The 25,577-nt window shown below is 42.2% G+C and overlaps 1 pseudogene; it reads right to left on the bottom strand.

The window, feature by feature from the left end:
* Window positions 1-10,768: 10,768 nt before the first annotated feature.
* Window positions 10,769-25,241, bottom strand: LOC115138808 (sphingosine-1-phosphate phosphatase 1-like; annotated as a pseudogene).
* Between the last annotated feature and the right edge of the window lie 336 nt (window positions 25,242-25,577).

Genomic DNA, 25,577 nt, shown 5'->3' with positions numbered 1-25,577 from the left:
GCATACCACTGCTGGCTTGCTTCTGAAGCTAAGCAGGGTTGGTCCTGGTCAGTTCCTGGAATGGAGACCAGATGCTGCTGGAAGTGGTGTTAGAGGGCCAGTAGGAGGCACTCTTTCCTCTGGTCTAAAAAAAATATCCCAATGCCCCAGGGCAGTGATTAGGGACACTGGCCTGTGTAGGCTGCTGTCTTTCGGATGGGATGTTAAACGGGTGAAAATAAGAATGTGTTCTTAACAGACTTGCCTAGTTAAATAAATATGAAATAAAGGTGTAAAAAAATATATAAAAAAAATATAAAAAATTACAAATTGGCACCCAAAAATACAGATTTCCGATTGTTATGAAAACTTGAAATCGGCCCTAATCGGCCATTCCGATTAATCGGTCAACCTCTAATCTCTACCGTTCCTGCTGACTCTAGAGAGTTGAAAACAGCAGGTCTGGGACAGGTAGCACCTCTGGTGAACAGGTCAGGGTTCCATAGCCACAGGCAAAACAGTTGAAACTGGAGCAGCAGCACGGCCAGATGGACTGGGGACAGCAAGGAGTCATCATGCCAGGTAGTCCTGAGGCATGGTCCTAGGGCTCAGGTCCTCAGAGAAAGAGAATTAGAGAGAGCATACTTAAATTCACACAGGACACCGGATAAGACAGGAGAAATACTCCAGATATAACAGACTGACCCTAGCCCCCTGACACAAACTACTGCAGTATAAATACTGGAGGCTGGGTCAGGAGACACTGTGGCCCCATCTGCACATCTATCACTCCAGTGTAAATTGCTAAATTGTAATTACTTCGCCACTATAGGCCTATTTATTGCCTTACCTCCTTAATTTGCACACACTGTATACAGATTTTTTTATTGTGTTATTGACTGTACGATTGTTTATCCCATGTGTAACTTTGTTTTTGTTTTTGTCACACTGCTTTGCTTTATCTTGGCCAGGTCGCAGTTGTAAATGAGAACTTGTTCTCAACTGGCCTACCTAGTTAAATAAAGGTGAAATAATAAATAAATAAACACAAAAACCAAGGTGAAAAGGGATTCACCCTTCCTACACCTCTGATGACTGTAACAGGAAACCTGTTCGATCACCATGCACTGTAAAATCATTCTGCTATGGATACGGAGAACATCAACATGCCAGAGGATAAATTCATTGGACTTGGTGCTCTGCTGGGAGTTTACCTCATATTTTGATATTTTATTATGCTTTGGTATTAAATCATAATGAACACTGACAACTAAAATCTTGTTATTATTATGCATACTATTAATAATATGAATAATTACAGAAGGGGGTAGTTAAAAAATGTACCCCAAAAGGTTATCTAGGGATCCATTAAAGGGGCTACCCCCACAGTTTCAATTTCAAGAACCCCTGGATACACCAGGAACCTTTTATTTGGGAGACGATGGAGCAAGAAAAAAATGCCTGGGCTACAGACGTCTATATTGGTCCGCTAATACAGGACCACTTTTGTGAAAAAATGTAAACTCAATGTATTTGCCAGCATTTGTGACTTGAGTCTGATAATTATCTGTATAAAACTGTTAATCTGATAATACTTGTGGAATATAACCATATTTTATATGTTTTCCAGTTTCTTGAGATACTTTGCAATGCAACTTATTTCTATGTGAAAACTGAAACGGTTCATTCATTCCTTTTACATTTTAGTAGAAGCTCTTATCCAAAGCAAATTACAGTAAGTAGTAAGTGCATACATTTGCGTACTGGTCCTACATTTTTTAGTGGTCCCTCTACTGGTGCCCCATGCGATTCAAACCCACAACCCTAGTGTTGCAGATGCCATGCTTTACCAACGGAACCAATAATTACTGCATTGTGCATTGTTTTTCTTAATGGTGATGGGAAGTCTACAGGTACAAACCTAGATGACCATCTTATGTACAATACAGTAATGTACATTTACATTAAGTGGTTTGTAAGGATGGTAAATTAATACTGCACAAAAAGTGGTTGTCCATGTTACTTGATCAAGAAATTTTTTACATTTGATGTGGATGTGTTGGGTCTGCCCATAACTTTGCACCTTTTGATGTAAATGTTTGAGGACAGGGTGTGGTTCTTTCTGGATTCCATTAGAATGATGATCACAGAGAAAGGGACAGGGCAACAAGTCTTACAATTCCATCCATTGAATCTTGCAAGATACTGTTCTTAATTATACAACTAGCATACCTTTTTTGCCAAAGGAGATGCAGAATGTTTTGTTGTTTTTGCCAGCGCTACGGTCTGTATCGGTCCGCTAATATGGGACTAGCAAACGCCCAGTGCACTACTTCTGTGAGGTGAAAAATACATGTTTTCACCCCATTTTTTTGCCATAGACTGGCAGCGGTCTTGTCGTGGGTCGGGAAAAGGGAAGGTGAATGCGGATGTGCTGTGTGACGGCCGGAATGAGGCGATGGACAAAAAAAAGTCTCACGGCGCGCGAGACGCGACCACCTTGGAGGGACGCCAGCCTCCCGAGTACTCATTGCTAACTGGGTACCTTAACCACTACTAACCTTAACACGTCGCTAACCATACCCCAATGACTATATATAAAGCCATACCCCCTAAATGAACGACAAATAAAGCACGTGCTCCAGCTGTTAGTATTCCACTTGTGGCCCTCTATTGACTGGTGATCTTCATGAACTTGGCCACTATGTGGGAGTAGACGCCTGCAATCTGGTTACCTCTGCTGTAAAGCAGTTTTGATAAAATCAAATCAACCAATGAATAATATTTCTGATGATGTAAAAAAAAATGTTATAAATCTGTACAAGTTTAGATCAATTTAACATGAAACTACATTGAAGAATGGATAAATCGCCCCCATCCTCCGTTCTATAGAGCCCCACGGTGGAGGTTTTAAAAAATAAAATAAAAATGATTCACAACAAATCAATACAGAGAGTACATGAGGGAACACAAGTGTGTATATATAGATTATATACAATGGACAATTGAGCTAGGAGGTACAATATCACATTACACAAAGACCTTAAGGAACATACATACACTTATAATTCTAACAGCTTTTTTGTTAGTAGAGTATTTAATTGTCTTAAAATACAGTTCAATTTCTTTTTGTAGGGTAAGACAATTTGTTTTTTTGTTTGTAAATTTACATTTGTGAATATGAAATTTGGGGAAAAGAATAATGAAATTAATTACATAAAAATGTTTCAGCTTATTCCTATCCTAGGTAAAGAATCCAAGCAGTACATCTCTCCAAAATAGTGTAAGATCTTTATAAAAGTGTTCAATTATAAATCTACTGATGTCTTGCCACAGTTGTCTTAGATGAATACAATGCCAAAAAAAGATGCAACACTGTTTCTGGGTGGTCATTACAAAAGGAGCAATTTGAGTTGATGTTTTCCTTAAAATTCTTCATACAGTGGATGTCAGGATAATATTTATGAATCATTTTAAAGGAAACTTCCTTAATTTTGTTAAGGTATGTGTGGCAACATCCAAACTTGTTTCCAACAGATATTATCAATAAATCCATTCCAATAAGGCATGACATCCTGCTGAAACAAGGTTCATATTGCTCTGTTGTTAAATGGACCAAAAGAGAAACAAATCTTTCCTACTGATGAGTCAACAGGGTCAATAGAAGGTAGGCTCTGAGGGTCAGGTCTTGACATGTTCCTGAATAATAGAGCAACACCTGAGGGAATGACATCTAAAACAATTGCAAAATCTTTAGGTGTTACAGTGACCTTGTAAAGTGATAAGAATTCCTTATAACTGAGTAATATACCCTCTGCATTTACCAGTTGGCTCACCAATAGGATATTATTTCAGAACCAATATTCTAAAAACAAAGACGTATTTTTATACAATATATCCCGATTATTCCATATATAATATCTGTGTGGAGAAAAATTGTGTTTATAAATTAAGGACCATGACAAGAAAACCTGCCGATGAAAAGCAGAAAGTTTCACTGCAGAACAGCATGAAGTTAAGGCCACCAAAAGTAGAGAAGACGTGATGAGGAATAAAATTCCAGATAGAAGTGGGTCATCTTAGGAATTGTTTTATCCAATTGATCTTAACAGTTTTATTTAAGGTAGTAAAGTCCAGAAAATTCAGCCCACCATTCTCATAAGTGTTAATTACAACAGTTTCCTAATGTAATGGGTACGGTTTCTCCACAGAAAGTTGAAAAGCATCTGGTCTATCTCCTTGTTTATTTTACTGTCAAGATATAAAGATAGAGCGTAATATGTTAGTTTAGAGATAGCTTCAGCCTTGGTTATTAGGACTCTACCTTTTAAAGCTAAGTCCCTCTGTAGCCATTGATTTGGCTTCTTCTGGGGGGTTTTAATAAGTGGGTTAAAATTTAGTAAGCCTCTAGACTTCTGATCCTTTGTAATGGTTATGCCTAAATATGTAAGTTATTTTACTAGAATACCATAATATGAAGGTGTCACACAATCTTTGAGAGCCATGAGTTCACATTTATTAATGTGAAGATATAGACCAGACGCTTTAGAAAAGGATTGTATCACATTGATCTATATGGGAATTTGGTTAGCGTCTTTCAGAAAAAGTGTAGTATCGTCAGCCAGCTGGCTGGCTTATATTAATTTCTTTAACAGCTATGGAAATACCTTGTACAGGAATATTATTTAAAGAATTTGCAAGAAGTTGGGTGATTAATAAAAAATAGATACGGAGAGATAGGACAACCTTGCCTAATTCCTCTCTTTAACTCAAATCTAGGTGAGGTGCCATATTTACATTTGATAGAGCTGTTACCATTTGCATAGAGTCTTAATAGCCTTACAGAAAAAATCCCCAAAGCCAAGTCTCTAAAGGGAGTGGAAGAGGAACTGATGCTCTACTGTGTCAAATGCTTTATAAAAATCTAAAAAATAAGATGAAGCTATCCTCGGTTGTTAGGTCTAATACTAGTCTGACATTGTTAGAAGTATGTCTGTTCCTCATGAAGCCAGACTGTGTTTCATCAATGATTGCATCCAGGACTTCTTTAATTATTTTTGCAAGTAGTAAGTAATCTTATGTCATTATTAAGAAGACAAATTGGACGCCAGTTACCGATGACCAGCACTTATTTTTTAGGCTTAGCTATCAGTGTTATTAACCCCTGACTCATTGTAGGAGGGAGAACATTGTTTGTAATACTCTCTAAAAAAAAATACTTCACATAGGAAGGGAGCTACTTGTTAAGAAAATAATTTGTAAAATTCTGAGGTAATTCCATCAACACTTGGTGATTTATTGTTCTTTAGATATTTGATAGACTCTATAATCTCTTCAACTTTGATGAGTTCATCACACTGTTTAGATTCTATTTCACTGATAGAGTGAACATTATTCAGTGAGTTAAAAAACATATCTCTAGATTCCTGACTATCACGCCCTGACCTGAGATATCTCAGTTTTCTTTATATTTTGGTTAGGTCAGGGTGTGACTAGGGTGGGTACGCTAGTTTTGTATTGTCTAGGGTTTTTGTAATGTCTAGGGGTTTTGTATGTCTAGGGTTTTTGTATGTCTAGATTTTTGTAGGTCTAGGGGTTTTTGTAATTCTATGTTGGCCTGATATGGTTCCCAATCAGAGACAGCTGTTTATCGTTGTCTCTGATTGGGGATCATATTTAGGTAGCCATTTCCCTTTGGTGTTTGTGGGATCTTGTCTCTGTGTAGTTGCCTGTCAGCACTCGTTTGTGTAGCGTTTCATTTTGTTAGTTTGTTCAGTGTTTCATTCTTTTAATAAATAAGAATGTACGCATACCACGCTGCGCCTTGGTCCAATCCTTATAATGAACGTGACACTGACAGTACGTAGAGCTATACAATTCTCTGTAAAAATTTCTACAGTATTTAGCGATTCATTTTTGGTCATCTGTAATGACACCATCAATGTTTAACTTATGGATAGTGTTATTTTTAGAGTGAAATTTCTCATGTCTAAAGAAATAGGATGAATTCTGTTCTCCCTCCTCAATCCATTTTTCCCTAGATCTAATAAATGCTCCTTCTGCTTTTAATCTATATATATATATATATATATATATATATATATACACTGCTCAAAAAAATAAAGAGAACACTTAAACAACACAATGTAACTCCAAGTCAATCCCACTTCTGTGAAATCAAACTGTCCACTTAGGAAGCAACACTGATTGACAATAAATTCCACATGCTGTTGTGCAAATGGAATAGACAACAGGTGGAAATTATAGGCAATTAGCAAGACACCCCCAATAAAGGAGTGGTTCTGCAGGTGGTGACCACAGACCACTTCTCAGTTCCTATGCTTCCTGGCTGATGTTTTGGTCACTTTTGAATGCTGGCGGTGCTTTCACTCTAGTGGTAGCTGTGGAAAGAAGGTTTGCTGTGTCTGTCAGTGTAGTGTCCAGAGCATGGAGGCGCTACCAGGAGACGTGGAGGAGGCCGTAGGAGGGCAACAACCCAGCAGCAGGACCGCTACCTCCGCCTTTGTGCAAGGAGGAGCACTGCCAGAGCCCTGCAAAATGACCTCCAGCAGGACACCAAATGTCCATGTGTCTGCTCAAACGGTCAGAAACAGACTCCATGAGGGTGGTATGAGGGCCCGACGTCCACAGGTGGGGGTTGTGCTTACAGCCCAACGCCGTACAGGACGTTTTGGCATTTGCCAGAGAACACTAAGATTGGCAAATTCGCCACTGGCGCCCTGTGCTCTTCACAGATGAAAGCAGGTTCACACTGAGCACGTGACAGACGTGACAGAGTCTGGAGACGCCGTGGAGAACGTTCTTCTGCCTGCAACATCCTCCAGCATGACCGGTTTGGCGGTGGGTCAGTCATGGTGTGGGGTGGCATTTCTTTGGGGGGGCCACACAGCCCTCCATGTGCTCGCCAGAGGTAGCCTGACTGCCATTAGGTACCGAGATGAGATCCTCAGACCCCTTGTGAGACCATATGCTGGTGCGGTTGGCCCTGGGTTCCTCCTAATGCAAGACAATGCTAGACCTCATGTGGCTGGAGTGTGTCAGCAGTTCCTGCAAGAGGAAGGCATTGATGCTATGGACTGGCCCGCCCGTTCCCCAGACCTGAATCCAATTGAGCACATCTGGGACATCATGTCTCGCTCCATCCACCAACGCCACGTTGCACCACAGACTGTCCAGGAGTTGGCGGATGCTTTAGTCCAGGTCTGGGAGGAGATCCCTCAGGAGACCATCCGCCACCTCATCAGGAGCATGCCCAGGCGTTGTAGGGAGGTCATACAGGCACGTGGAGGCCACACACACACTACTGAGCCTCATTTTGACTTGTTTTAAGGACATTACATCAAAGTTGGACCAGCCTGTAGTGTGGTTTTCCACTTTAATTTTGAGTGTCACTCCAAATCCAGACCTCCATGGGTTGATAAATTTGATATCCATTCATCATTTTTGTGTGATTTTGTTGTCAGCACATTCAACTATGTAAAGAAAAAAGTATTTAATAAGAATATTTAATTCATTCAGATCTAGGATGTGTTATTTTAGTGTTCCCTTTATTTTTTTGAGCAGTGTATATATATATATTATCCAGTTTATTTTGTAACTCAATTAGTTCCATCTTCTCCTCCCCCGAGATGCCGGCTGGGGACCTCTGAGAAAGGGAAGTCATCTTAATGATCACCTTTTCCTCCTCAGCTCTTCTGGTCTTAGCAAGATTACTACCATATTTTCTAAGGTATTTGGACACCTCAAATTTAAAGAGTTCCCAGTTCTTGCAATAAGATTTTTCTTCACAAGCCCTTTCCCAAAAGTGTGAGAGCAGACCTTTAACCTCAAATTTAACTATATCATGATTTAATAATGAGCTATTTAGCTTCCAGTAGGATGCTCTACCAAGGTTAGTATCAGGGGTAAATATTTTGATATCAATGTAAATGGCCTTATGGTCTGTGAGGGGAGTAGTACAAATATTTGTAGTAACACACTCACTATCAATACATTTGGATATAAGCCAAAAACCTATTCTGGATTGTCTGGAACCTGTTTGGTTACTCCAAGTGAATGATCTGTCGGCCGGAAACCTCTCTCTCCATATATCAGTAAGATCAAACTTTTCCATAAAAGGTATTCAACCCAAATTCTGATTGGTTGGCCTACCTGGGGGCCATCTATCAGTTGGATTATCTATAGTAATGCTATAGTAAGTCCCCTTCTATCAATAATAACGAATTGGGAAATTTAGATAACCAATGAAGTATATGTTTCTCTATAGATTCAAGCAACTCATCATTCACATGTTTGGTGTTGTACCCATATAGGTTTACAGTAATGAGCATAATGTCATTGTAACTGATCACAAGACAAATAATGTGACCAAAGGGGTCACATTCCGAGTGTAAAATATTACCACCAAAGGTATTTTTCATTGTAGTGACACCAGCGGAGCGTTCAGATCCATGAGAAAGCCAAATATCATTGTCCCACTACGACCTCCAGAAGTTGGCATCAGCTGAAATTGAGTGAGACTCTTGAAAAAAAGCAAAAATCTGTTCGAAATTGTTTAGCAAATAAAAATAAGGCCTTGCGTTTCATATTGTTTCGTAACCCCCTAGCATTAAGAGAAACTATAGACAAAGACGAAACAACAAAGATGATATAAAAGTATAAACTGTAGTAGGATGAGTCAAAGACGTAGGAGCAGTGAACGTAAATGATAAGGAACCGAGATCTGCACCATTTAAGTCCATTTAAAGTGAAAATAGCTTATTCCATAATCTTTGAGCTAGACGTTATCCGGCTTTGAAATTCAACTCAACTGAAAATTATGTTCAAGACCAAACCAAGGGTTCTTGTAGTAAGATAGACTAAAAACCCTCTTTAGTGTAATCAGGAACTATTCTGAAAAATTAAATACAAAATAATAATTTAAACAAAAGGGTACCTACTATTTTAAGTGCATATTGAAAACTGATCATAAAAAATTTGAATAAAAAATGTTTTACATATACATGTTCCTAAGACCTTTTTCACTTGGAAATAAGTATTAATAACTAAATAGAACAATACCCATGTAAAGTCAGAGCAGACCTGTATGCCCTTTAAAACAGTATCTTAGTTACTGTATACATAAAAAATAAATACAGCTTTCAGTCTTCTTTGTAAGTTTGTAAACAAAATAGGTCTTCTGGTCATACAAGAACAAACAAATTAATTGAGTTACCTGAGTATTCCGAAAAATAGTCACCTGATGCTTGTTAGGTAAACAATATAAGGAAAATGAGAATACCATGGCTGAAACCATCAATCTGTTCCTTCTGGTGAAGTTTTAGGGAGGAATATGGATTTCTGAACCGTTGATGAAGCCTCGTCCTCCGACGAAGTAAGCAGCCTTTCCCTTATTTCGTGCTATCTTGATCGTTGGCCACAACTTGTTCCTTCTTTCTATGTCCTCCGGGCTGAGATGCTCAGCGAAACGCAGACCATGGCTCTGAAGGAAGGCATTCTTCCTAGCAGCTTTCCAGACAGCATCCCTGTAGAATCTGGCAGTGAAGAGGATGATGATACCCCTAGGTCTTGAATCGTTTTGCTGTTGCTTCTTGCGAAGGCAATGCACAACGTTGATTGTATCACCAACTTTGTTCTTCTCTGCTGGCATAACTTCTTGGCAGATGCGGATAGCCTCTCCTCGTACATCTTCATTCTCCACCTCTGGCAAGCCGTAGAGTCTCAGGTTCCATCTTCTTGTGTATTGTTCCAGATCAGTGAGACGTCTATGGTAGACATTGTTATTCTTTTCCACACTTTTTTCAACTTTTGCAACTCGTTTTCACATCCTTGATTTCACCACATGCAAACTCCACAGTCTTTTTCAAGCCTTCGATAACCATGGTGTTCGCACCTACCATTTTATCAATGGCGTCAGACCTGGAGTTGATGAGTAAGGAGAGGGTAGCCACGATGTCGGAGTTCATGTTGGGTTTTTTGGAGGGTGGAGGTTTGCACAGATTAACCGGTAAAGAGGGTGAATTCGTCATCTTCAACAGCATTCGAAAGCATTTTATTATCCATAGTCCAAGAATAGTTACGGCAGGTGTCTAAAGCACGTTTCTCTCTTGTTGATTAGCAATAGAACGGCTAACTTCTTCCTTTCTTTTTATGTGACGACTTTGCATGGACATGCCAAAATAAATTATCAAATTATTATTCCAGTCACAGGAAAGGTCTTATATCTTGAACAAATAAAAACAGTAATAGTAATGTAAACTTGTTTTTTTTCTCACAATCTTTCTTAATTTTGGTACGGAGCTCGGTAAAAAAGCGTCTGTTCAAGCCGCCATCGTGGCACCTCACTTCCCCCACGATGGAGGTGTCATGATAGAGTACTACAGTATGAGTCATAATACCCATAAAACCCAGCGGTCAAACAGGGAAATGGTTCCAATCGTTTTCCACCATTTACTTTTCCCATAGGAGATTTTAGAAACACTTAAAATAAGGGCTGTGTTTAGTGTAGGCTGACCCTTGCGTGATGTTTTGATAAATGTGTAAATCTCTCTAGGACAAGGTGACTTTTACCAATATATTAAGCTCCATTTACCCCCCAAAAAGGAAATGCTAATTAGCTGCTAATGTTGTTATATTAACCCTTGTGTGGTGTTCATGTTTTTGTTATTCACGCATCTAGGGTGTGAATTTCTCATGTTCCTATGGCCTGGTTTTGGATGAGCAGGGCAGGGCGAGGGCAGGGGACTGGAAGATCCACAGGACTCCCCCATCAGGACAGCTGCCGGAAGGTTAATAAAAGCTGTGACACCAGGAAGAGGGTGTTGAAGCCCACCATGTCGTACACAATGTACCTGTAAGGCAGCTCCACCTCCATGTGCTGTCAGGCCTTCCTCACGTCTTTACTTGGGATGCCTTAGATACTGCAGGCCAGAGGAATGGTGATGGCCTTCATGAGGGCCCTGGTGGCCAGCAACACCAGCATGCATAGGCAGAACCTCGGTATTGCCACAGGCAGCAGGCAGGTCCTGAGGGCCGATGGGGACAGGGGCAGCAGGTCCAGCGGGGGGTCAGACATCAGGCCCAGTTGGTGGTTGAGGTGGGAGGCCAGGGCCACGCCAGCGCCGGTGCCCAGGATCTGAGCGGTGTCTCCCTGTGAAGTGCTCCAGGTGTCCAGAGTGAAGGAGAAGAGGACCATGCTCAGGTGCAGGGAGATGATGATAAGGGGGGCGTAGTGATACATCAGCTTGAAGTTGTCGATCAGGTCCAATTCCCGACTGGAACACCACCAGGATCAGGTGGCTGTACAGGAAGCCAGCAATGATGTCCTAGGAACAACAACAACAATAGCTTAGAAACATATGAGTTATACAGACAGCACTCCCACATACATTCATTTGATCTTAACAATGCTTTAATCATTTGAGTAATGTAAGACAGATTTTTATCCCGTTGACAGATTTTCATTTCATGATAGAGGAACAAGTTTGTTGACAGAAAGTGGTGGGGTGACATGTGCAGAAACAGAATTGGCTAAGGAGAACAACCCATCAGGACAGTGAGCTCTTGCCTCTGAGCAGAATCAGGCCAAGGGTCATGAAGCAAGCTATAGTATTTAACAAGCAGAAAAATGACACAAATACTGTCTTGCGCTCATGTATATTTGGGTGACGTTCCAAATCACTTCACCATTTGGTGTGAAATTCCTTGGAGGCCACAGAACAAGGACTATGCACACCAACAGCCTTGTGTGACTCATGTCCAATAAATCCCCAGGTCATTCTCTACAGTGATTATTTTCTTGTGAAAGAATGAGAACGGTATGAACAGGGTCCAACTACATGTTGGTTAAAGATAGAACTCTTAGTTGCTACTTCCATTTTTGGACTGATAAACTAATTATATATAGTGCCTTCGGAAAGTATTCAGACCCTGTATTCAGACCCCCCTTTTTTTCACATTTTGTTATGTTAGAGCCTTATTTTAAAATGGATTAAAACTTTTTTTTAAATCAGCAATCTAGACACAATACCCCATAATGACAGAGCTAAAACAGGTTTTTAGACATTTTTGCAAGTGTATTAAAAATAAAAAACAGATAACTTATTTACATAAGTAATCAGACCCTTTGCTTTGAGACTCTAAATTGAGCTCACGTGCATCCTGTTTCCATTGATCATCCTTGAGATTTTTCTACAACTTGATTGAACATGATTTGGAAAGGCACACACCTGTCTATGTAAGGTCCAACAGTTGACAGTGTATGTCAGAGGTCAAAGGAATTATCCGTAAAGCTCCGAGACATGATTGTGTCGAGGCACAGATCTGGGGAAGGGTACCAAAAAATGTCCCCAAGAACACAGTGGCCTCCATTCTTAAATGGAAGAAGTTTGGAACCACCAAGAGTCTTCCTAGAGCCGGCCGCCCGGCGAAACTGAACAGTCAGGGGAGAAGGGCCTTGATCAGGGAGGAGACCAAGAACCCGATGGTCATTCTGACAGAACTATAGAGTTCCTCTGTGGAGATGGGATAACCTTCTAGAAGGACAACCATCTCTGCAGCACTCCACCAATCAGGCCTTTATGGTAGAGTAGCCAGACAGAAGCCACTCCTCAGTAAAAGGCACATGACCGCAAGCTTGGAATTTGCCAAAAGGCACCTAAAGACTCTCAGACCATTCTCTGGTCTAATGAAACCAAGATTGAACTCGTTGCCCTGAATGCCAAGCGTCACGTCTGGAGGAAAACTGGCACCATCCCTACGTTGAAGCATGGTGGTGGCAGCATCATGCTGTGGGGATGTATTTCAGCGGCAGGCACTGGGAGATTAGTCAGGATTGAGGCAAAGATGAATGGAGCAAAGTAAAAAGAGATCCTTGATGAAAACCTTGTCATCACTGTCCTGTGAGGATCACAATGGGTCAGATCAGCTTGGCAATGGCTGACAATAACCAGACCCTCTCCCACCCACTAAGGGGGGAGGAGGGAACTGCCGGGTTGACAGCTCACACTTGGTTGTAAATTAAGCCGGCGACGGCTCTCTCTTGCTCTTCAGTATCAACCAAAGGAATGTCTTTGTTCACAGACACTTTGCCTGCCCAAAATTCTAATGTCCACAATATTTCTAACATAACGATGTGAGAAATGGTCAGTGGGGAACTATGGAAAATGAATGTAATATTGCTTTTCATTTTGTGATGTTATTAAAAGCTGTATGGACCAAATACTGTAACTTGGAAAGGATTTATCTGTCAAGTTTGCATCTAATTAGTTGTGCATAGGATATGATAAATGATGACCATACTTTTGTTAAGACATGGATGTGATTTTAAGAGTCACAACAACCTGCTCCAGAGCGCTCAGGACCTAAGACTGGTGTGAAGTTTCACCTTCCAACAGGACAATGACCCTAAGCACACAGCCAAAACAACGCAGGAGTGGTTTCAGGACAAGCACTGGTGTAAAGTACTTAGTTTAAAATAATTTAAAGTACTACTTAAGTAATTTATTTGGGTAACTGTACTTTACTATTTATTTTTTTGACAACTTTTACTTTTACTTCACTACATATTGTACTTTCTACTCCATACATTTTCCTTGACACTAAAAAGTACTTGTTGCATTGTGAATGCTTAACAGGACAGGCAAATATTCCAATTCACTCACTTATAAACCGAACATCCCTGGTCCTCCCTACTGCCTCTGATCTGGTGGACTCACTAAATGTACATGCTTTGTTTGTAAATGATGTCTGAATGTTGGAGTGTGCCCCTGGCTTTCTGTAAATTTAAAAAACAACACAATGGTGCCATCCAGTTTACTGAATATAAGGCATTTTACTTTTAATTTTGATACTTAAGTATATTTTAAACCAAATACTTTTAGACTTTTACTCAAGTAGAATTTTACTGGGTGACTGACTTTTACTTGAGTCATTTCCTATGAAGGCATCTTTACTTTTACTCAAGTATGACAGTTGGATACTTTTTCCACAACTAAGGAAAAGTCTTTGAATGTACTTGAGTGGCCCAGCCGGAGCCCGGGCTTGAACCCAATCGAACATCTCTGAAGAGACCTGAAAATAGCTATGCAGCAACACTCCCCATCCAACCCTACAGAGCTTGAGAGGATCTGCAGAGAATAATGGGAGAAAATGCCCAAATACAGGTGTACCAAGATTGTAGCATTATACCCAAGTAGACTCAACGCTGCCAAAAGTAAATGGTCTGAATACTTATGTAATTGTGATATTTTTGCTTTGTTATTATGGGGTATTTTTTGTAGATTGATGAGGGAATAAAAAATATATATATATTTTAGAATAAGGCTGTATCCTAACAAAATAGGGAAAAAGTCAAGGCGTCTGAATATTTTCTGAAGGCACTGTATACCCATTGATTCATGAAGAATTGTCCAAGACTCCAGCCACCCTAGTCATAGACTGTTCTCTCCGCTACCGCATGGCAAGCGGTACCGGAGTGCCAAGTCTAGGTCCAAGAGGCTTCTAAACAGCTTCTACCCCCAAGCCATAAGGCTCCTGAACATCTAATCAAATGGCTACCCAGACAAAATGCATTGCCCTCCCCCTTCTACGCTGCTGATACTCTCTGTTAATATAACCATGGAAAGAGGTCTAGAAATATGACTGAATTTAAACAGTGTAGTTATTCTCTCCACAGGGCAATCAAACAAGCGATTTGCCGGTACAAGGACAAGGGGGAGTCGCAATTCAACGGCTCAGACACAAGATGTATGTGGCAGGGTCTACAGGAAATCACGGACTACAAAAGCAAAAACAGTCATGTCACGGACACCGACGTCACGCTTCCAGACAAACTAAACACCTTCTTTGCCCACTTTGAGGATAATACAGTGCCACCGTCGCGGCTCGCTAACAAAGACTGTGTCACCCCCCTCTCCTTCTCCACTGCTGACATGAGTAAAACATTTAAACTTGTTAACCCTTGCAAGGCTGCTGGCCCAGACGGCATCCCTAGCCACGTCCTCAAAGCATGCGCAGACCAGCTGGCTGGTGTGTTTACGGATATATTCAATCGCTCCCTATCCCAGTCTGTTGTCCCCACATGCTTCAAGATGGCTACCATTGTTCCTGTACCCAAGAAGGCAAAGATAACTGAACTAAATAACTACTTCCCCGTAGCACTTACTTCTGTCATCATGAAGTGCTCAAAGCGGTAGTCATTTAGTTCAGTTATCATGAAGTGCTTTGAGAAAAAAAAATATATAATAAAATAATACCTACTGTATGTAAGAATGCTGTTCATTGACTACAGCTCAGCATTCAACACCAGAGGGAGCAACCCCCTATCCACATCGAAGGGACAGCAATGAAGAAGGTGGAAAGTTCCTCAGCGTACACATCACATACAAACTGAAATGGTCCACCCACACAGACAGTGTGTTGAAGAAGGCGAAATAGCGCCTCTTCAACCTCAGGAGGCGGAAGAAATTTGTCTTGTCACCCAAAACCCTGACAAACTTTTACAGATGCACAATCGTGAGCATCCTGTCGAGCTGTATCACAGCCTGGTACGGCAACTGCAACTCCCTCAACCGCAACGCTCTCCAGAGGGTAGTGAGGTCTGCGCAACGTATCACCGGGGGCAAACTACCTGCCCTCAATGACACCTACAGCACCCGATGTCACAGGAATGCCAAAAAGGACAATAACCACCTGAGCCACTGCCTTTTCACACTGCTGTCATCCAGAAGGTGAGGTCAGTACAGGTGCATCAAAGCTGGGACTGAGAGATTGAAAAACAGCTTCTATCTCAAGGTCATTAGACTGTTATACAGCAATCACTAACTCAGAGAGGCTGTTGCCTACATTGAGACCCAATCACTGGAAACTAATAAATGTATCACTAGTCACTTTCAACAACGCCACTTTAAAAATGTTTACATATCTTACATTACTCGTATCACATGTATATACTGTTCTATACCATCTACTGCACCTTGCCTACGCCGCTCGGCCATTGCTCATCCATATACTTATGTACATATTCTCATTCACCCCTTTAGATTTGTGTGTATTAGGTAGTTGTTGGGGAATTGTTAGATTACTTGTTAGATATTACTGCACTGTCGAAACTAGAAGCACAAGCATTTCGCTACACTCGCATTAACATCTGCTAACCATGTGTTTGTGACCAATAACATTTGATTTGATTTATCTATGCATAGTCACTTTAATAACTCTACCTACATGTACATATTACCTCGACACCTGTGCCCCCGCATATTGACCCTGTACCGGTACCCCCTGTATATAGCCCCGCTATTGTTATTTTACTGCTGCTCTTTAATTATTTGTTACTTTTATCTCTTACTTTTTTTTAGGTAAAAGGGTACAACTTGTTGGTTAAGGGCTTGTAAGTAAGCATTTCACCGTAAGGTCTACACCTGTTGTATTCGGCGCATGTGACAAATACAATTTGATTTGAAGAACATAACTTATAAATGCCTCATTAGCTTAGTTCAACTGTTGTACCCCATCAGAACCCCAAAATGTAAGCTTGTTTAACTCACTCCAATGTTTTTAACATGGTTAACACTATACATTTAATATTGTGGATGATCAGTCCATGCATCCATAGCTCTCTCTATGAATTTGAGAGTGTTTACATTTCTCCAGCCCCATTCCTTAAGATTTTTAGTGAAACAGGGGCAGGTAGTAAGCTTTGTTACTGTTTCAATTAAGGATTCTAGCTTTAAGGGACATTTGAGTGAGCCAGTGTTATTATCGATGATTGATCTTCTCTTTCACCATGGTGAAACACCTCTCATCTATCTACGGCTCAGTAACCAGGACAGTTAACTATTTATACTCCAACACGCCAGAGATCACTCTACCTCTCCCCATCTCTTCATGCTGTCAGTCATTAACCCACCCTGGCCTACATGTCTACCAAAGCCATGGACACGCCCTTCCATGGTCACAAGTGTGGCATCATGTAGTAGGATCACTGCAAGACCACATGTTACAATCAAAAGGATTTTCAGAGCTCCAGAGGTGAGATAGTCCAAGAGCTAAATGCCCTTGTAATGTTTTATCACCTTTCTCTTAGTCATCATGTGATTGCTATCGCTAGTCTGTCCCAACAGTTGTCTCACTTGGTCCAACTAGGCTTAACCGAGAGAACCTGAAAATGTAGCTTGTACTATGGCTACATTGGCATAATTTAGTGATAATCAGTACTCACTTTAACCCCTTACCACCAAACCAGGGCTCATAAAGCCATTAGAGAGAGACACTGAGAACTGTGGCATACAACCCACAGAATAAACTATGATATAGGCCCTATTAAATGGACTGCCATTACAGAAAGAATGGGAGGAGGATAGAGGATAGACAACTTCATGTCCTCCTTAGGGCCTAACGTTCATTTCCTGGTCTCTTGTTTTGCCATTAATGGTTTAACAGGATCAGCTATCAGGCCTCATTAGTTATGATGACTGTATATTCCCAGCTTAATGAGAGAGGCCTGGACTGGAGGATCAGACTGTTAGCCTCTCAGATGGTAGAGAACATGAGGCTGGGCTATCTATGCAAACTCCTTTAGATACATTTCAAAGCGTTCCTGTGTAAAAAAAAAAGTGGGGGAAGCGTTTTCATTGAGCGTGATGAGATTTTAAGCTGATACAGAACACATTAAACATTGAAGCCTGGCAGCGGTCTGAGACCACAAGTGGATGTTCTACACTCCAGCAGCCCCCAGAAAACAGCAACTGATATAGTGTCTCCCAGACACAGCATTAAGCCCCTTCAGCATTAGCTCTGCTATTGAATTGTTATATGAGCTGGAAACAAGCCTGGGAGCCCCACAGATCAATGGTGTACATGAGGGGGTCAGTGAGCCTATGGAGGGGGAGCAGGAGGAAGAGAGAGGCTACACAGGATCACTGCCTGGGGCTGGGTATCTACTAACTCCCTTGCCTGTGTTTGGTTGACTGATCTGTGTCACTCCATCAGTCAACTCCCTGAGACAAGATACAGGCATCACCATAGCAGCAGTTGCCCGGGCGACCGACAATTAAACCCAAGACTGTAGCCAACCAGGCCAATCACATCATTCCAGTGAGAGACAACATAAATTACCACGTGGGACTTGATGGGAATTGTGGAAACAAGCGCACATGCCCTGAAAAACAGACACTCTGTCACTCACAAACAGGTGCAGAGTCAAACATGCACAGTTCTGTCTCTCTGGTGCACAGTTGTAGAAATGGAGGCCAAAAGGCAGGTCCATATTAGGACAGTCAGCATGCCTCATCGCTACTAGTCTCACTCTCCAGATGGGCCTGCTGCCTGCCTGCCACAGCTGAGATGTGTGGTCTGTTACAAAACAGAGAAAATACTAGAAATGACCTTTACTTTCTTCCTCAAATAACGTTTCAGGCTTAAAGTCACATTCTCTCTTCTCATACCATCTTTCACGGTGGTGGGGATGACAGCATTGCTGCTTATAGGACGGATGGGTCTGCACTGTATACCTCAAGGCACTTCACAGAGGCATTTCCCGCAAGGATTCCCATGGAGCTGAGGCAAGCAGGTTGTGTGGGAGATGACGCAAAATGGAGCAATGTTAATAAACTGTGCATGAATATAAATCCCAAGGTGAGCCAGTGATTCAATTCCAATGCATTTATTTAAACACCATTTAACATTTATTTTTGCTTCTTGTTATGGGGGATTTGTGATAATGCCTATGATCATGGAGGAGTAAGTTATCACCAACAACACCCTCTTTCAAAGCCCCGTCAAAGCCATTCGTCTCCTCCCTGACTAAGGCCCTTCTCCCCCGATTGCTCAGTTTGGCCGGGCGGCCAACTCTAGGAAGAGTCTTGGTGGTTCGAAACCTTTTTCATTTAAGAATGATGGAGACCACTGTGTTCTTGGGGACCTTCAATGCTTCAGAAATGTTTTGGTACCCTTCCCCAGATCTGTGTCGCGACACAATCCTGTCTCGGTGCTCTACAGACAAATTCTTTGGCCTCATGGCTTGGTTTTTGCTCTGACATGCACTGTCAACTGTGGGACCTTATATAGACAGTTGTGTGCCTTTCCAAATCACGTCCAATCAATTGAATTTACCACAGGTGGACTCCAATCAAGTTGTAGAAACATCTCAAGGATCATCAATGGAAACAGGGTGGACCTGAGATCAATTTTGAGTCTCATATCAAAGGGTCTGAATACTTGTGTAAAATGTCTAAAAACCTGTTTTTACTTTGTCATTATGGGATATTATGTGTAGATTGATGAGGGAAAAATGAATTTAATACATTTTAGAATAAGGCTGTAGCGTAACAAAATCTCAAGGGGTCTGAATACTTTCCGAATGCACTGTATAACTAGGAATAAAGTGACAGATAGTAAACAGTAGCAGCAGCGTATGTGATGAGTCAAAAAAAGTTAGTGCAAAAAGGGCGAATGCAGATAGTCTGGGTAGCTATTTGGTTAACTATTTAACTAACTATTTAGCATTATTATAGCTTCAGGGTAGGAACTGTTCAGAGTCCTGTTGGTTCCAGACTTGGTGCATCATATGCCATGCAATAGCAGAGAGAACAGTCTATGACTTGGGTGGCTGGAATCTTTTGAACATTTTTAGGGCCTTTCTCTGACACCGCCTCATATAGAGGTCCTGGACGGCAGGGAGCTCGGCCCCAGTGATGTACTGGGCCGTATGTACTACCCTCTCTAGTGCCTTGCGGTCGGATAGCAAGAAGTTGCCATACCAAGCGGTGATCCAGCCAGTCAAGATGCTCTCAATGGTGCAGCTGTAGAATTTGTTGACGATCTGAGGGCCCATGCCAAATCTTTTCAGCCTCTTGAGGGTGAAGAGGTGTTGACGTGCTCTCTTCATGACTGTGTTGGTGTGTTTGGACTGTTCCGACCAACAAAATAAAGTTCTTAATCATTTCGAACCGGAAAAAAAGTACTGGTTTATATCATTATTTTCTGTTCCTTTTTTAACCTGTGAAATCAACAGTTTTTTACATTTAGCCAATTAAATTACTTCACCAATCAGTGCAGATAGAGCAGTCAAGCTAGTTGTTTAGATGCATGATGGACAGACAAGTGTAGCCTATGGCGCAAGATGCAACGGAAATTATGCGGGTGGGAAGAGAGCTAGAGAGGGTTCAGGAGGTGGCTTGAAGCGCTGGGCATCTTGTTATGACATGCATTATCTGAATTAGGTCCACAGAATTATACCTACGGAAGGAGGAGCGGCTGCTTTGAATGTCCTTTGAGCTAGCTAGCTAACAAGCTTTAGCTAACAAGCTTGTTTGTGCAGAGCAGCACCAGATTTAAAAATACTTTTTACCTTTTTGTATTTAATAAATCCAGCGTGAAACATGTTAAGCTACAACGCTACACAGGCGGGTGGCGGGGACGTTCCAGTACAGTAGTTGACAGTAATGTACCATAACGTTGGATGCCAACCGCCGATAAACCCCACAGAAGAAGAGGTGGGGCGATAACGGTAGTTGGCTAGCTGCAGTTGCAAACTATTGAAAAAAAAGAGCAGAATCTTGTTTTCTCCACCTCAACTAAACAGCTTCCACGGGCATGAGCACTGCTGACCGCTCCGCCTGGTGTTCAACCTACCCAAATTCTCTGCAACCTCCACTGGCTTTCCAGTCGAAGCTCACATCCAATACAAGACCATGTTACTTGCCTACAGAGCAACAAGAGGATCTGGCCTTCCCTACCTTCAGGCTATGCTCAAACCCTACACCCCAACCCGAGCACTCCGTTCTGCCACCGCTGGTCTCTTGGCCCTCATACCCCTATGGGAGGGCAGCTCCTACTCAACTCAGTCCAAGCTTTTCTCTGTCCTGGCACCACAATGGTGGAACCAGCTTCCCCCTGAAGCTAGGACAGCAGAGTCCCTGCCCATCTTCTGAAAACATCTGAAACCCTAAAGTAATAGCTATTTATTGAGGAAAAATGTACTTACTATGACTGTGATATGTGGTTGACCCACATAGCTATCTTAAGATGAATGCACTAACTTTAAATCGCTCTGGATGAGAGCCTGTGCTAAATGACAAAAATGTAAAAATGAAAATCTTGCCCCCCTGCCTAGGCTTCTTTGAAAATGAGGGGGCTACCTAGTCCGCCACATTCTGTCTGAACAGCGCCTATATACCGCGTTATTGGCTGGCAGTAAATCACATGTTGCTGTTTGCTTTTTCAATTAGCATGAGGAAGTATCAAAGTGCTTCCCCACTTGGCAGTGTTTTTATGGAACTGGCAGCTGTTGAGGACAATGGTGTCAACATGAAGTTTCATAGTAAATTCGTGGTAGTCACTAGGGGTGTGGCGGTCATTACATTTTGTCAGCCGGTAATTGTCAAGACAATAACTGCAGATCTAATGGTAATTGACCGTTAATTAACATTAACACATTTAGCATCTCCTGGCTTCCACACCTTCCACACAATTTTGTATAAATTTTAAGGCAGAATGATGCGACTCAAAAAGTTGCATGAAAGGCATAAGCTCTGCTTTGTTTTTTTGCGCAGCCTGCACACACTTCATCAGTCTCTCATTCACAATTTGAATTCAAATTTCCCTTAGGCATCCCCTTTGTGTGGCCATAATGCCCCTAAAAAATCCATGCCTTTTATAATGGCCAGTGGCAGTTGTGCCCTTGGGCTGAATATAATAATTATAATTCCCTTCTCTTGGCTGCATGTTATGAAGAACCTCTCACTTACATAGCTCTCTAGGATATCTCAAGTCCATGTGTTGACACATGCCAGGCCAGAGAGGGCTTTCTTCCACCGCAAGACTAGTGGTTGCTCTCTGCTCCAACAGACACACTGACCTCAGGACAGTTTAGGGTGGCAGGCAGTAGGCCAGCAGGCTACTACTGTATGTGAATGTGTGTGGCCTGACTTTGTGTCTAATCTACACTCATAAAGTAGCTTCTCTCTTTCTCTCTCTCTCTCTTTTTCTTTCTTCTGTCCTCTCTCTCTCTCTCTCTCTCTCTCTCTCTCTCTCTCTCTCTCTCTCTCTCTCTCTCTCTCTCCCCTCTATCTTTGTCTCTGTTCCCCTTGTGTTTCTCAGTGTCTCATATGTATTGCCTTTTGATCAATAAAAAACCCTTTTGCAATTATGTTAGCACAGCTGAAAACTGTTGTACTGATTTTTGAACCAATACAACTGGCCTTTAGACTCGGCCAGGATCCGCCAGAGCCGTCAGTCGGCCAGGATCTGCCAGAGCCGTCAGTCAGCCAGAAGCTGCCAGAGCCGTCAACCAGCCTGAGCTATCTCTCAGTCCTGAGCTACCTCTCGGTCCTGAGCTACCCCTCGGTCCTGAGCTACCCCTCGGTCATGAGCTACCCCTTGGTCATGAGCTACCCCTCGGTCATGAGCTACCTCTCAGTCATGAGCTGCCCTTCAGTCCGGAGCTGTCCCTCAGTCCGGAGGAGTTTCCTCAGTCATGAGGCACCCCTCAGTCCAGAGGCACTCCTCAGTCCAGTGGGACCCTTTGTTAGGGTTCCTAGGCCAAGGTCGGCGGTGAGGGTCGCCACTCAAAGGACGCTAAGAAGGTGGACAAAGACAATGGTGGAGTGGGGTCCACGTCCAGCGCCAGTGTCGCCACCGTGGACAGATGCCCACCCAGACCCTCCCCTATAGGTTTAGGTTGTGCGGTCGGAGTCCGCACCTTGGGGGGGTGGGGGTACTGTTACGTTCTGACCATAGTTCTTTTGTGTTTTCCTTGTTTTAGTGTTGGTCAGGACGTGAGCTGGGTGGGCATTCTATGTTGTGTGTCTAATTTGTCAGTTTCTATGTATGGCCTGATATGGTTCTCAATTAGAGGCAGGTGTTAGTCATTGTCTCTGATTGGGAACCATATTTAGGTTGCTTGTTTTGTGTTGGGGTTTGTGGGTGGTTGTTTCCTGTCTTTGTGTTCTCTGCACCAGATAGGACTGTTTCGGGTTTTGCCACGTTTGTTGTTTTGTAATTGTGTTCATGTTTAGTTTCTCATATTAAAAAACATGAACTCTAACAACGCTGCATTTTGGTCCTCCTCTCCTTCGACGGAAGAAAACCGTTACACCACTAATTCCCTCCAGCCATTACCACTAGCTGGTCCTCCCCAATTAAGGTGTTAACAACCTCCTGTGGTTTACAGTCACTTTCAACAATAAAAATGATTGTTTTCTGTAGTGTCTGTAGTGATGCCTCTGGCACTGAGATGCAGTGCCTTAGACCGTTGCGCCACTAGGGAGCCCAAATCATTAATCATTTATGTTTCATACGTTCTAGAGGGACAAGTGGTGTACTTGGCGAGATACTCTGCGATATTCCGCTGGTCGTCTGAAAAACACTTAATGTTACCTCCCAACAGCTGTAGGTCAACAGGAACAGTGAGAAGGGTATGGCCGTGCCTGAAATATATAGAGGCGGTGGCGGATTTAGGTATAGGCGACATGTGCAGCCGCCCAGGGCGGCATCTCGCTGGGGTGGCACGGGGTGCCCGCAGCAAAAAAATTGGAATGGTGACATTTGCGTGATCGGTTTTCTATCGCTCATTTGCACGTCATGTCAATGATATCATGTCACCGTGTGGAACTGTGGGTCAATGAACCTTGTCGGAGTGGGCGCCCTGATTCTAGTTTGTGAGCTAGGCAGGCTACTCTCTGGGAAGGTCTCCCACTCAGAAGTATGAGATGGGGAGGGGGCGGGGATAGGTTGACCTCAGGTCTCCCCACTGGAAGCCAGAGGTAGGGGGAGTGGGGGAATCTATCAAATAGCGCATCTCTAACTTTGTACAGTACTAATGCAATTATTAAAATCAGTCACACTACTAAATGCTTCCAAATAAACCACAATTCATTCATAATACTGTGAATATATAGTTTCACAGACATATTGTTGCATTTTTTCTGGTTTGTGCGAAATCATAAGAATAATATAAAACCAGTCTGCACACCACCAAGGTGAATTGGTTTAGTCTTGACTCTTGGTTGACAGTGTTGTGGGATTGGTAATGTATTGATGCTCGGGTGCCAAATCGACACACATTTTACATTTTTGTCTTTGTTACTTATTTTTTATATTTATGAGTCTTATTTTTGTTTATATTTTTATATTTACATATTTTTAAATGTTATGATAATTTATTTGTGTTATTCCAAATGTCTGAATAAAAATTACAGTTAGTGCAGAATGGTGCTTTATTTTAGGGGGTGGGGGCGTGGGGGGGGGTCGCCCAGGGAGCCATACAAGCTAGAACCGCCACTGCATAGAGGGCATAAGGTACTTAAGCAATAAGGCCCGAGGGGTTGTAATATATGGCCACAAACCCTTGACGTGCCTTATTGCTATTATAAACTGGTTACCAACTTAATTAGCAGTAAAAAATACATGTTTTGTCATACCCATGGTCTGATATACCACGGCTGTCAGCCAATCAGCATTCACGGCTCGAATCACTCAGGTTATAATCAGAATTATAGAACATCTCCATCATGACCATGGGCGGTGAAAGTCTGAGACTGGCCTGGACCAGCCAATGATATCCTTGCTCTGGCCCAGGTCCATGACCCAAACCCAGACCAAGATCAGTCACCGGCTGACGTAAAGGTCCCCGTTCCAGATGAAGAACGGGAAAAAGGTGATGTAAAACAGCTCATTGCCCAGCTTGGTTCCGAAAGGTAGTACACAAACTTGTTCTAAATTAAAAACTACTGCCCCTCTTCGGACTGAGGTCCTCAGGGTTCTCGGAGGTGCATTCCACTCCGGACCTGTTGACGCCACTTGAGCCATTTTCTGTGAGGTACTCCAGCGAGGTGGTCACCATTGCAGCTGTGCCCGGCCGTTGCCACCGCAGTAGGAATGACTACTGCCCCATTCTGAGAAGCATCTACACCTTCCTGTATCCAACTGTTCCCTGGGGAGGTGACTTTCCTCTGCCGAAGACTATCTGTTTTCTCCTCTTCTCCGCCTCCGTTGACAATACATTTCTCACTTTCACCCTGGAGATGGCTTATGCCATTGACGTGCAAGTGACCTAGCTCCACTCCTCTAATCTCCACCGGGTTCCTAGAAAATGTCCCATGTACACCGCAGATCTGCTGAAACCGTGCTAGATGAATCGGGTCTTTGAGATTATTGCATAGTTGTACAAATTGCGTCATCATATATTTTGTTATGTTGATTCTGATGTAGAGCACTGTGTATTTACTATAAATTACCATTAATTAACTAGTCAAGCAGCAGCTCATGCATCATGGCACCATTAACTAGTTAGTCAAGTAGTTGCTTGTGCATCATGGAAGTAACGTAACGTTAACTGCTCAGTTTAGCTGTATAGCCAGTTCCCAGAAAATAAACACTTTCAACAAGAGGAGCAAATAAATAAAAATAACAGGTTTTCCTGTCGAAGACAATAATAAGACCTGTTAAAACAATAGGCGATACGATACTGTACAAAACGCGGCAAATGCATTTTCCATGACAGAGGTTAGTTGTTGCTAGTTGTCCGTAGCTAGTTGTTTGAAACCAATGCAATCTGCTTCACTATCTCAAGTATC

Source organism: Oncorhynchus nerka, linkage group LG12 (assembly GCF_034236695.1).
Source record: "Oncorhynchus nerka isolate Pitt River linkage group LG12, Oner_Uvic_2.0, whole genome shotgun sequence".
In the NCBI taxonomy this organism is placed as follows: Eukaryota; Metazoa; Chordata; class Actinopteri; order Salmoniformes; family Salmonidae; genus Oncorhynchus; species Oncorhynchus nerka.
Note: the sequence above shows the minus strand (reverse complement) of the source record. Positions and strands in the feature narration are given on the sequence as shown.